At 35.8% G+C, this 14,051-nt stretch overlaps 1 pseudogene; it reads left to right on the top strand.

Annotated features, from left to right (window-relative positions):
- The first annotated feature begins 1,301 nt into the window (after positions 1-1,301).
- The window catches only part of LOC100772918, a 24,374-nt pseudogene continuing 11,624 nt past the window's right edge, over positions 1,302-14,051 (top strand).

Here is a 14,051-nt window from a genome sequence, read left to right as displayed (position 1 = left end):
CACAACAGTTCGTGTCTGTCTATCTGTTAGCCTGTCCAACCATCTCTGGGTCTGTTGTCTGTCTCTCTGTGTGTCACATACACATATTTTACTCAAAGAAGGACAGGTATTATTTGGCCACTGAAGGGTATTGACAGAATTGGGGAAGTGGTACCATGTAAAAAGGGGGAAGAAAAATACATCAGAAAATATCAGCCATACAATCTCCCACTGACAATTATGATTGTACAATGCAAACAAGAATAGTTGACTAGGAAAAATGCCATAAGAGTTTACACATTGAACATAGGGGACTTCAAAATTATTATTTGCTTCTAAGACACTCAGCACAAGACTTCTTCAAGGCACCACTGAAACATAAATGAGAAAACAATGTAGAAAATCAAAAGATGAAGTACAAGAAATTGGTCATCACAAGGTGTCTGTGAAAACTGAGGATCAGAGAGGGAGATCTTGGTTTTAAACACAAATTCTCAGTTTATCTTCTCATTAATAATGATTGTTAGGAAGTGGGTGTGATAGGTCTTATGTAGTATTTTAAATAAGGCACAGAATTCTACATTTCATTCTGGATGTTTTTGTTTATTGAAAACTCAGCATTGAACATCAAAATGAACTGGGATTCTGTGATGAGATGAATAGTTTGGGATTCAAGAGGACTCAGGAAGTTATGGGATTTGACCTTATTATTGCTTGTCTAGACAATGGAAGCCCAGATTTTGTTTGGATATTCTGAATCTGTCACTGGTGTAACATAGGTCACAGTGTAGATACCTGGGGATTTCAGATGCTAAACCAACTGTGCTTCCTCACACTGTCATAGACTTGATGATGCAACTTCCAGTGCATAATCATGAATTCTGTCTTGTGTGTCCTTATTAAACCATTAATTTATGGATTCACTGTGAGTCATCTAAGAAAATCAACTGAGCTAATTTTTAATGCTGTCCACATAAATCGATGTAGACTTGGGACAAAATTTCCTTGATATGTCATCCTCCCAGGGACCTTATATCCACAAACATGAGTTGCATCATGGAAAGAAAAACTGAACTATCCCCATATGTTCATATAAACCCATGTTTTTCACATGAACTGTGGACCTCAGATGCAGAGCCCCAGGGAAGAGAATCTCCAAGATTCCTCCAGGGGTGAGGGCACATCTGGGGAAAAAGGAATCATGGATTCCCAAACAGCCTCTCAATTTGCTAAGAAATAAAATCATGTAGGAATAAGCGGGTGCCCATTTAATGGGCTTATGTACATGACACTTCATAATTCACGCTACCCTGGTGTAGCAAATGACAGAGATGCTCATTTTGATTTTCCTCTTGCTACTTCTGAACATTCCACTTCTCATGGCCAGGTTCATTCATCCCAGGTGTTTTTGGAAAATGAAGCAGAACAAAGACAAGACTGAAGAATTGAAGACCGGTTGTATCTTCCTCCCCTCAATAGTTGAGAGGCCAGTGGAGAAGCAGTATTTCAAAGATATTTTGAATATACAGTAAGTCTTTTTGTGTTTTCCATGAAAATGTAACTATGAATATCTCATGATTGGTCTCGAGTCTTCTGTCCTGTTCTCTCAACATTCACACCAAGAAATGACTCCAATCCTTTAGGGACTCATTGATATTTTACCATTTTTAGATTCTTCAGTGTGGGTTCTGTTTTTCTTCCAGTTATCCTCCCACTTACAAGACTGGAATTGGAGTGAAGGAAGCAGTCTCTTCCATGATCCATCGCAAAAAATCCCACCTATTGACATTGTCCATAGCAAAGTAGCCAATGAGGCCTCATAAAAGAAACCTCATACAATTTCAATAAATTTCAACCTAAGAACTTGCAAGTAAATGGCCATAGATTCTACTGATGGTCCTTTCATCAGTGTGTGCTTCTGTGAGGACCACACATATTTGTGCCACACATAGCTGCACAGAGATTTCACATAGATTTTAAGTTACTCTCTCAAATTCCTTGCATGTGGTCACACTGCTTTCTGAAGCAGACTTGTGAATAGAAGTAGGAGACCTGTCCATCGTGAACTCCATATGTGTCCCTGTTTCTCCATTCTTCACTTATATAACTGAACAATCACTGGCTTTTAAGTATTGCAAAGTGCAGTTCTCCATTCTCCCTTTTCAGTAAGGACAGAATGTACAGATTGTAATTCGTATGTTTGGATTTTTTATAAGTGATGCCACAACTAATACTAATGGCTGGTTACTTCCCTTGTCACTTGCATGAGTGGTAGGGTTTTACATGTGAGATTTGGCAACACTTGAGAACAAGGATAGAGAGATAAGTTGCAGCTCATTTTGACTTTATTTAGTAATCATGTGTCTTTTTCTCTTTATGTCCTAGTTGCTTATTCTGGGGCAATTATATCACACTTACCTCTTCTGCATTTCTTTCAGTAACTTTACTAATTATAGCATATATTTTACCAATGTAGAAAGTATACAAATGTTGATTTTGTGAAATGCAGTTAGTTGTTTTAAAAACAGCACTTTAGTTCAATAGGCAAATATGAGAGTGAAACTCATTGTTGTTTCTTAAGTTTAGTGTGGTGAAGTTAGAGTTTCAGTCACAAAAGTTCTAGTATCAAATTCCCTTGACTTTTAATGAAAATTTCAATGATACTTTTTCTTTTGGTGGTATGAAATATTTCAAAATTGACTCCTTCTTTACACATGAGGCATGTACATTTTCTAAATAGCAAACAGAGTGAAATTAACTCTGAGCAAATTATTCAGAATACAGGAGTATGCTTTATGTATGTCGGCAGGATTATATGAAATGACTAAGAAGAACTATGAGTTATTATTTTCCCATACACATAACTAATGTTCTCTTCCAACTGAATTATTGCTCATTTTTATTACAAAACAGGCAATCACTCCCACACATTTTACACTTTATATTATTCTATTTGACAAACACATAATAGTGGCACTATAAATCTCAATAGGATGCTAGTGTTGTCTTAGTGTAACTGAAAAGGTAGTCAAGAGAAATTATCTAGTTATCTAGTAGAAAAATAAGTTGGGAAGATATGCCCAGTGTCAATATATGACAAGCCTATGTAAACTTGAAATAGTTGAACAATACCATAGTGCTACATGCTCTTAACCTCTGCACTTAGGACATACAGCAGGTGTATTCTTGTGCATGTGACACCAGTGTAGACTACAGTAAATTGAAATTCAAAAGCATGAGATCTGTGCTCTTTAGTGGACATTTAGAATTATCTTGTCATACATGCTGATGGACGCAGACATTCACATCTTTTACCAAATATGTCTTTGGTGAAGGAAATTATTTAAAAATAAATATTTAAAAAATCATTTGCCTGAAATAAGTAAACCTGAAAGGAAAAGGAGATCAAGATGAAGATGGACAAAAGAGGATGTGTTAGTTATGCTGCCCACTAATAACAATGAACTGTCAGTCCATAGCCAAATGTTGCCTCCTAAAGACCATTGTGTAATCATCAGTCATTCTTTGACTGCCTTTTCCAGTTCATTAGTTTTCAGAAGAAAATTATATAAACTGTTTTGCTAACACATCATGTAAATTTTTATATTATTCCACACGTTCAAATTGAAGACTGTAATGTTTACTGTTTGGGCAAATCCTGTGCCCTTGTCTTTACATTTCAAGCAAGCACTCACAAACCAGAGATGGAAAATGTTTTATATGGAAGATGCCAATGGCACCTATCATTTATAGATGACCCAGTCTGATGTATTTTGAAACTTTTTAGGCTTCTAAGTTATTTTATATATCCAATATTACAACTCAACCTATTTGTTTCAATATGGGAGGAAGGTTGGGTATACTTTTCAGTACACAACATTCATTGTATTGATTAAAACAATCGTCTATTGATCTCTGTCCATATTAAACAGTTTACTCTTTTATAGAATACCAGCCGAGAACTACAAGTATGCACTGGCTTTGGCTTATACCATGGATGAGGTCAACAGGAATCCTGATCTATTACCAAATAGATCTTTAGTGTTTGATTTCTCAGAAAGTAATTGCATCACTGTGACTAGATTGTACCATTTCGACAGACATATGGAAGAAAATTATGGTTATTTCCACAATTATTCCTGTCAGAAAGATATCTCATGTGTTGTGGTGTTTACAGGACCAAACTGGGAAACATCTGTGATAACTGAGTCATTTGTACAACTCATCATGTCACAACAGGTAAGATTTTTATGGGTGGCATTTGACTGAAACACTGTCCCTATTTGTACCATTCCCAGATTCTAAAAAGTGTGTTAGACTTTGACCAGCTCTAGATTTATATTAATCTATGTAGTTCATGAGCACTATTCAGAGAATGGTGTTCGTTCCACATTTCCTTGTTTGAAGTAGAGATGAGGGAAGAAGTAATAGCTATGGGGATTGGCAAAGGGGTTTCCTAGAACTCTTTGTAAAAAAATGTGTTTACAAGTTCTTAGGAGTGCATGGTACCTCATGGTGTTCCCTGCATCCTAGGTCATACAGTTTACTTATGGACCCTTCCATCAAATCCTGAGTGATCGTGAAAGATTTCCCTATCTGTATCAGATGGCCCCCAAGGACACATCTCTAGCCTTGGCCATGGTCTCTGTCATACTTCACTTCAGCTGGAACTGGGTAGGGCTGGCCATCTCAGACAATGATCAGGGCACCCAATTTCTCTCAAATTTAAGGAGCGAGTTGGGAAAAAGTACAGTCTGTTTTGCCTTTGTAAATATAATTCCAATCAACATACGGTTATATGTATCAAGAGCTCAAGTATATTATAAACAAATAGAGACATCATCCACAAATGTTGTCATCATTTATGGTGACCCAGACAGTACTCTTGCTGTGAGCTTTCAAATGTGGCAATCCAGAGGTTTACAGAGATTATGGGTCATCGATTCACAGTGGGACATGATTACAAGTAAAAGAGACTTCATGCTTGACTCATCCCATATGACTCTATCCTTTGCCCACCATCATGGTGAGATTTCTGGCTTTAAAAATTTTGTCCAGACAATGAACCCTCTCAAGTACACAGATGAGTACCTTGCAAGGCTGGAGTGGATGAACTTTAACTGTGAAGTCTCTACATCCAACTGTAAGACACTGAGGAACTACTCATCCAATGTCTCAGTGGAATGGCTAGTGATTCGAACTTTTGACATGGCCTTTAATGATAACCTTTATGACATATACAATGCTGTGTATGCTCTGGCCCATGCACTGAATGAGATGGTTATTCAACAAGTAGATACCCAGCCAATGGACAATGGGAAAGGATACCATTCTCCCTGCTGGAAGGTAGTATGTCTTTTATTGGATGATATTTATTGGCATCAATAACCTATATTTAGGAGTCTTTCAAATGCCCAAATTCAGTGGACTAGGAAGTATTTCCCCAAATGAAAAGATGTCTGAGCATATTTTTCTGCTGAGGATATAAATGTAGAGGTTGATAGCAATCTCTAATACAAAGCCAATGGATCAGAAGACGCAATTCATCAAGGAAATCAGTATTTAGTTTCTGAGCATTAGAATACTATCACCTCTGTTCTAATACTGCATACACATCAGCCTTTTCTCGTGAATGCTCTCTGTGATTAGATGAGGTCTTTATTTATTATGTTTTAATAGGTGGTAATCAATGTAGGGCATGATTTTCATAAGTGTTCTCAATTGAATCTTCTCCCACTGTCAGCTCTGGAGAACTCGGTTAGCATTCTGAGAGTAATTACCTAGGCAATAGTATGTGATTCAGATCTGTATGTATAGGTGCAATCATCGTTGCAAATGTATGTTACTAACTATATGTGTGCACGACTGTGTTTTTGTGCATCTCTGAGTGTATATGCCTTCATATGTATGATTTTATGAGTATCTGCTATCCTGTGGCAGTGAGAATACATTTGTGTTACTGTATGGATGTTTTGTTTTTCTCTGTGTAGCTTTATTTATGTATTTGGCAGTGAACATGTCCTTATGTGCCTATGTGTATATTTATACATATTGCTTACACATATTTATACTGGTATTTTTGTATCTGTGTGTATTTGTGTGTCTGTCTGTCTTTTGATGTGGGCACAAATTTTTCTGTTTGTTAATGCCTATCTCTGTTGGTGTTGTGTGTGTGTGTGTGTGTGTGTGTGTGTGTGTGTTTCCCTGTATGTATTCATGAATATGTGTGTTCCTGTCTATGTGTTTTCTTTTTTTCTGAATGTATATTTGAATCCATATGTCTGTTCATGTTTGCCTGCTATATGTAAGAATCCCAAGATGTGTGTGTGTGTGTGTGTGTGCAAATAAATTTGTGTCTGTATATGAGTGTTATCTCTGGATGTATGTGAGTATATCTATCGCTGTGTGGGTGTATGTGTGTGTGAGAGAGTGTGTTGCATATGTATGTTTGGTGTGTGCATATGTGTCTTTGTCCGTATTTAGGACTTTCCCCTGAAGGTACTAAAATTTTAGGAATGTGATGATAATCTTATTTGTCCATTTGATTTCAACAAGATTTCTCCCCTGGGCACCTTCAATAATGTTGCCTTTAATATAAATCAAAATGTTTTTGATTCAGGATGTGGACATTCATTCTAGGATTCTGCCTGTCTTTCAGCTGAACTCATTGCTCAAGAGGACACACTTCACTAATCCTGTTGGAGACAGAGTAAATTTGAATCAAAAAGAAAAAAATCAGAAAGAGTATGACATTTTCCAGATATGGAATTTCCAACATGGTCTTAGATTTAAGGTGAATTTAGGAAAGTATAGCCCATATTTTCCACATGGTCAACAGCTCCATATATATGAAGACATGATAGAGTTTGCCACAGGAAATAGACAGGTTGGTCTGACCAAATTGTACTGATTTCCATTACACAGCAGCAATACTGACAACTGGGAACAATTGTGCTTCCTTGTAATTTAATGTAATAAGTTGTCATATTATGAACCAATTCCTAACCTCTTCATTTATGATTTTTCTTGCCTTCATTTTTATGTGACAATTAAGCACTTGAAGGTTTCCAACGTGCACAGAATGTACTTTTCTCATATCAAAATGTGTTTCTGTTTTTAACATGAATGTAAGCCAGTTGTAAAAATGATTTAAAACTATTTCCAGTAAGGGGCACAATATTATTTTGTTACCATAATGATTATATTACAGAGATTTCATCCCTTATGTTGAATCTTGGGCACAGATGTTGAAAATTAAGTTTTTGTAAGGATGGAGTAAAATAAAAATACACAAGTCATGAATTTTACTTATTTAAGTTTTTAAGCCTTTTTACTCAGAGATCCTAATTTGTCAACACATTTAACCATAATTTTCATTTATATGAGCCATAATAGCTATTCTATAAATTTTTATCTTATTTTCTTTCTTTTTTTTGGTTATGGCTGGTTTGTCCTCATGTATGCTTACAGCTGTTATGAGTGTAGTTCATATGAATGACAGAGGAGTTATTTGGGTCCCTTGGAACTGGAGAAAGCTCAGATCTACACAGTGACTACAGGAAATAAATTGTCAGTGTTATTCATGAGCAGGAATTGTTACAAAATGCTGAGCAGTATCTCCAGCTCTGAATCATACTCGTAAAAGAAATCTCTCACTGGAGATACCTTGTTACCTCCCATTAATTATTTCACAGTTCATTCAAATAAGGCAGTGCCTACTTTTTGTAATTGGAGAATTGGTAGTAATAAAAATGCATTTTAAGGGAATTTGTAAATGAAACATCCCAGGACTAATCATGGGTATTTTACAGGATGAAGTCTGATGTGGGTGATTTTAAGGTATCCAATTCAAACTTCCTTGTACAAAAGAGGTTATTTTGAATGAGTGTAACTACCGGAATTTCTTCAGGAATGGTCTGAAGGGATATCTCAGGTTGCCTAGACAGTATGAAACTTACAGTTTTTTGCTCTTTCTCAGATTGTGAGGAGAGTGATTCTCAGGAAAAAGAATATATGAGCTGAATATTTATCTACTGAGCTACATATCTATTCAGAGGACAGCAATGGAATTGCATGTGTATTCTAACCACACCACACTTGAACATTGCAGAAACTGGAAGAATACTGGGGATTAAAAACAATACAACCAGTGCTATGATCCCAGAAATGCACATTGTAAAGCAGAAAAAACAACAAACAAATATACAAGAAGGTATCAAAGCAACAGTATTCCAAATCTTACAGTCATAGTCTTAAAGGAGAGTAGGTTCACTGACATATGAAAAAAGAATTAAAGGTTTAAAAGAATGATTATAGGAAAGATCCATATATTAAAGAGGACTCAAATCATTTCTTCAAGAAACAATGAGATCATGAAAACTTTCAAGCAATTATACACTTAATTATCATGTGACAAAAGATTTCTAGGAAGGTACAAAATAATAAAAAACTTCAGACTAAGTTATATAAAAGAAAAGCAAAAAATTAAATAATAACCAGTAAAATTGTCACCAAGAGAATACTTTATGTTAAAGGCAAGATGGAAGACTTGAAGAATAGGATTAGTAGCCGGGCAGTGGTGGCGCACGCCTTTAATCCCAGCACTCAGGAGGCAGAAGCAGGCGGATCTCTGTGAGTTCAAGACCAGCCTGGTCTACAAGAGCTAGTTCCAGGACAGACTCCAAAGCCACAGAGAAACCCTGTCTCGAAAAGCCAAAAAAAAAAAAAAAGAATAGGATGAGTAATTAGAAAAGTCAAGCTATAACAGAAATAATGCAAAAGGAATAAAGAAAAACATTTGAAATCAGGGCAATATGAATAAAGATCAAATTTACAAATCATGGGCCAAAGAGTAGAAGCCGACATTTAGTTCATCAACATTAAATCAAGTAAATGTAGGTGTATATTTCCAAAATGCAACATTATATTGTCCAGTTAGATACAATAGTCTCTTAAATACCAAAGGTTCAACATCAGAAAAGAAGGAGCCATTGAATTACTTCATTTAGAATTTCTTTTGTTAAAAAGAATGAAAAAATGAAGCCTGCATGAAGGAATCCCCAGTCACAGAAAGACTCCGTATGGATAACAGGAGATTATACTGAGAATACTCTTAAAGTAGGGAAGTAAGAGTGACATATTACAAATAATTAGAGACATATACTTTCAACCCTGGTTATTATACTAATCAAAATTATCACTAATAATAGAAGGAGAGAGGAAAGTTCATTATGAAACTATCACAGAATGTGTAACCATGAGTGAACACTGTGACTGTAATGTAAGTGCTACTTCAGACTAAAATGCAAGATAATCACAAGAGGTCAAAGGATAATATACTCAGCACTGGAACATCAGTCAAAAAATCAGTTATTATTACAAAAGGATCAAATCTTGCAAGTACACATAAAGGACAATAATTTACAAATAATTTTCAATAAGAAATGTATGTTACAGGTTACATTTCCTAATCAAACTACACAGACAATAAAATTGGTTTAAAAAAAACCCAAACATACCTTTTTACCTTCATTGCAAAAATATATGAGAAATCTTTAAAAAAAACATTGAAAAGCTATGCAATAAAGGGTAATTGAGAAAATTAAAACTAGAGAAGAATCTCTTGGACTGACTTGGATGTAGTATTTCTGAACTAATCATGGCCCAAGTGATCTTATCAACACAACAGAAAGATCAGTCTCTGTAAACAAGATGTCTTCATTCTGAGGAAGTAAGAATGGTTCAACATATGCAGAACTTAAGAATAATGTACCACATGAAAAAACTCAAGGACAGAAATCAATTATTATCTACAATTGTACAGAAAGAACTCTTAACAAAGCCCAAACTCTGCTCAGATTGAAAAACAAACACCAAAGAAACAAAATCTGACATAATAAAAAGAAGAAACCTTGACATATTGAATTTTTCTGTTGCAAAGATATTGACAGCATTGTACCACATGGAATGAAAATCAAAGAATATCCAGTAAAGTCCAATGGAGTCACATGTGTGTTGTGTTGCACATTTATTTCAAGCTCTTTGGACACAGGAGCAGGAAACTCTTTTTGTAGGAAGCCTGAAATAAATAGGGAGTACAGCAAGACAGAGATCCATATGGAACACCTAAATTAAGTGAAATGAGCAAAACAAAATGGACAAGAGCATGTCCTGTCTCCACTCTTATTCAAAATAGTCCTTGAAACAATGTCAAATTAAAAAGTAAATGAAGAGACATACAAAAAAGAAAGAAAGAAATATGGCCTGGTCTAGAGAGTTTATGTAAACCAATTTTACACAGTGAGACCCTGTTTCAACAAAAACAGAAGCAGAAAAGGAAGGATTGTAGTTCTCAATGTTTGTAGAGAATTTGGGATGATTCTGTGCTCAGGACATGCCTTTTGTTTGAGATAGAATTTAACACAAAACAAAAGATCCAAATCAAGCAAGCAAGAATCAGGAACATTCTAATGCAACATACAGATGTCTATCACCAGGTTCAAGGTAATCACAAATACTGTACAGTTTTTTTAATTTGAGAAATCCTTCAGTCCAATTTAAACAATCTAACTTTTATTATGGTTCCCCTGCATTTCTGTTCTCTGTAGGACTTTTTACATTTGGGAAACATTCCACCTTCCAGCTCACTAAACATCAAGTCAGCACTTCCTCACCACAAAACCGTGTGGGCTCTGTCCAGTCAGCTCTTTGCTCTTCACACTCTGTGTGTCATGTATTGCAGTAGTATTTTATTGAAGTTAATGTGTTTTTTTCTGGATTTTAGAAGATATTTCCAGCGTTTCAGATGTCAGTTCTTCCTGATTTGCTCTTCAGTTACTGTGATCAAACACTGACCATAAGTTAATTTGGGGATATTTGTCAATAAATATGGCTGATGTGTTACAGTCAATGGAAGACTAGGCAGAAATCTTTAGACAGCAGCTAAAGCATAGACCTTGAAGGACCACTGCTATTTGGCTTTCCCTCCTGGAGTTTACAATAAAGCCCTGCTTAGGGACAACACTGCACATTTCCCATTAATAAAATGCTTCACAGATAGTCTGAAAAAGAGAATTTTTATTTGTTTCTCTATATAATTTTAAAATTGTGTGATATATGTACATATATATATTTCCTCATTAATATCTAAACATGCTACGTCACATAGGTATGAGAGTTGTAGATAAATCTTCTGATATCACCATATGTCTAATTTTCCTCAGATGCCATCCTCTGTGTGCAGTGCTGATTGTGGTCCTGGATTCAGAAAACTCAGGCAGGAGGGAATGGCAGTCTGCTGTTTTGAATGCAGCCCCTGCCCAGAAAATGAAATCTCTAATGAGACAAGTGAGTAATTGAGGCAGTTATAAATCCTTCACATTCATCATTCCTCCCAGCCTCCACACTGGGATGCTGAAAGCGTCTAAAAGGCAAAATTCAGTATATTATTTTCCTAAGTTAAGCTCTATAAGACTATGATCATTACCTTTATCCCTGTATAAAACACCTCATGCCTTGACGCCCAACTTGACTCATTGTAAATCACAGTAGGACGCATTTCATAAAGAGACAGTTTTGATTATCAGTGTTCACTGTGAGAGGATTTTACACAAGTTCTTTCCCAGTGATTAATCTCCTCAAAATTACATATATATTAGATCTGGGTCTTGAATCTTTCCAAACAGTTTTAATCATTTTGCCTGTATCCATACCTACATATGTTGATGCAAACTGAGGTTTCCTAGGAGCCCTCAGAGAACAGAATAGGTCAATGGCTCTGCTTTACTATGTAATTTGGGTGTGAATAATCAAATCCAAGTCCTCTGTAAAAATATTGAGAGAAAATTATTACTTGCTTTATTTTCATGTACTTCTTCGAAGAGAAAGTAGAGTACATTCAATATCCAGAGAATTATTAGCAAAGGTTCTATTTGATTGAAAATTTACAAAAGTGGGCTTAAATGTTGATACATAATCTGGAAATTATATTCAATATGTTTATATACACCACACAGTAATAATGTCATATATTAGCTACAATTATTCAAACAATATTATCACCTAAACACCCCAAAGTAGTCAAATTGTTATTTATTCATGATTGACTACATACAAATGGTAGGTTACTAGTTTTTCACTGCTTTTGTCTGTCATCCTAAATAATGAAAGGAGAGTCCATAAGGGATTTGCATGGCCAGTGAGATGACTCAGGAGTTAAATCCCTTGTCACTTACACTGATGACCTGAGCTCATACTCAGGACCCATAGAGTAGCAGGAATACCATGCAGCCTCTCAATAATAGGTTCCAAAGTAATTTAAAATGTATCATTAACTGTTTTAAATGTAAAAACCTTAAGAATAATGAATATTTATGAAAAATTAATTCAAATATCTTCATTATTACTTTGATTATGTATATGTATATGTGAGGGTTAGTGGTTATGTGCACCTAAGAGTCAGTGAAGGTGAGAAACATCCAATGCCTCTGTAGTTACTTTCACAAATTTGTGAGACTCCTGAACTTATAATGAGAAATGAATTCAGGTCTTCTGTGAGAGCAGTACATTATCTCACATTTGAACACGATTCCCAGAATAGTAAAAAAAATTCTAAATAAAAAAGTGCATAAACTATCATTCATGATATACCCCTTAAAATACTGGAAGCCCACTTTCACTGTATGCAGTTATCCAGTGATTCAGAGCAAATACAACATGGTTTCCTACACCTAATATCCTGGTTATTGCAAATTATAAACATGGAAGTATTAAACAACACATCAGTCTGTGTTGACACTCCTTCTTAAGTGTTTTTGTGTTGTCTTTCTCATGTTGTTTATTAGTATCTAATTCACAATTGAGTACTTTCAAAGAGTCTGGGTCTCACAGAGATCGAAATTAGGGAAGGAGGAAGGTGTTGTCTGTTCTGAAATGGAAAAGAATAAAGATGTAAGGGAGGCTGAGTGCCAAGTATGTAGAGATGTTTCTACTTGAGTGACAGGCTTCTGCTTCTTCTAAGTAAGACTTGGGAGTATCCTGTTGTTACTACCAGAAGAAGACAGAACTAAGCCTGTGTTTATGATATTTATTATACTTGAACATCTCAAACATAATTCATTTCTCACATTCATCCTCCTACTTACCACATATAATCCCAATCACTTTCAAATTCATCAGATCTGTTGTTGTTTTATATAAATATGCATCTATAAATATAAACAACACATTAAATCTGCTGATTCACTTAAAGGTACTTTTATTTAAATGTATTTGGTCCAGATAATTTGAAACAGAAAATGTATCAGAGGTGTGGTCTCAGTAAAAGACACAGTCTCAATACTTAATGTGAAAAGCACTCACAAAAGCAGCAAAGACCTCAGGAAGCACTGAATCCAAGGGATCTTAGATTTTGAAAACACTCAGAAAAACTCTGGTTAAAGAATAGCATCTGTTGCTTTGCAGACATTTCCCTAGTGCCTAATTTCTCTTTAAATCTATAATGTCTCCCTGTATTATAGCATCTCTTATGACACCAACTAAAAATCTAAGCAACACAGGAGGAACTACCTTAAATGCCCTATCCTAATAAAGAAATTGATGACTAATTCATATGCCATGGTACAACATTCATTCAGTAGCTGGTCGAAGTAGAATCAGACACCCACAGCTAAACCTTGTACTGAACTGAAATCCAGTGGCAGAAAAGGAGGACTGCTGAGCATAGGGGTACATACCAGGCAGGTGAAACCCACAGAAACAGCTCACCTGAAAAAGGGGGAGCTCTTGTTCCCAAGACTGACAGCTGGAAAGCCAGCAAGGGACTGATCAAACCCCCTGTCTGTGTGTGTCATTGATGAGAATTTGGAAATCTATGTGGCCCCTTGTACTAGATCAGAACTTTCCCTAGCATAGGAATGGACTTTGGGAGCCCATTCCATATGCAGGGATACTCCTTGAGCTTAGACATAAGGGGGTTAGCCTAGGCCCTATCCCAAAGGATATTACAGATTTGAAGAACCCCTACAGAAAGCCTCACTCTCCCTTGGGAGCAGAAAGGGTAAGGGATAAGTAAG

The sequence above is a fragment of the Cricetulus griseus genome, unplaced genomic scaffold (genome assembly GCF_003668045.3).
Source record: "Cricetulus griseus strain 17A/GY unplaced genomic scaffold, alternate assembly CriGri-PICRH-1.0 unplaced_scaffold_24, whole genome shotgun sequence".
Classification (NCBI taxonomy): domain Eukaryota; kingdom Metazoa; phylum Chordata; class Mammalia; order Rodentia; family Cricetidae; genus Cricetulus; species Cricetulus griseus.
This window is presented reverse-complemented; position numbering and strand designations above follow the sequence as displayed.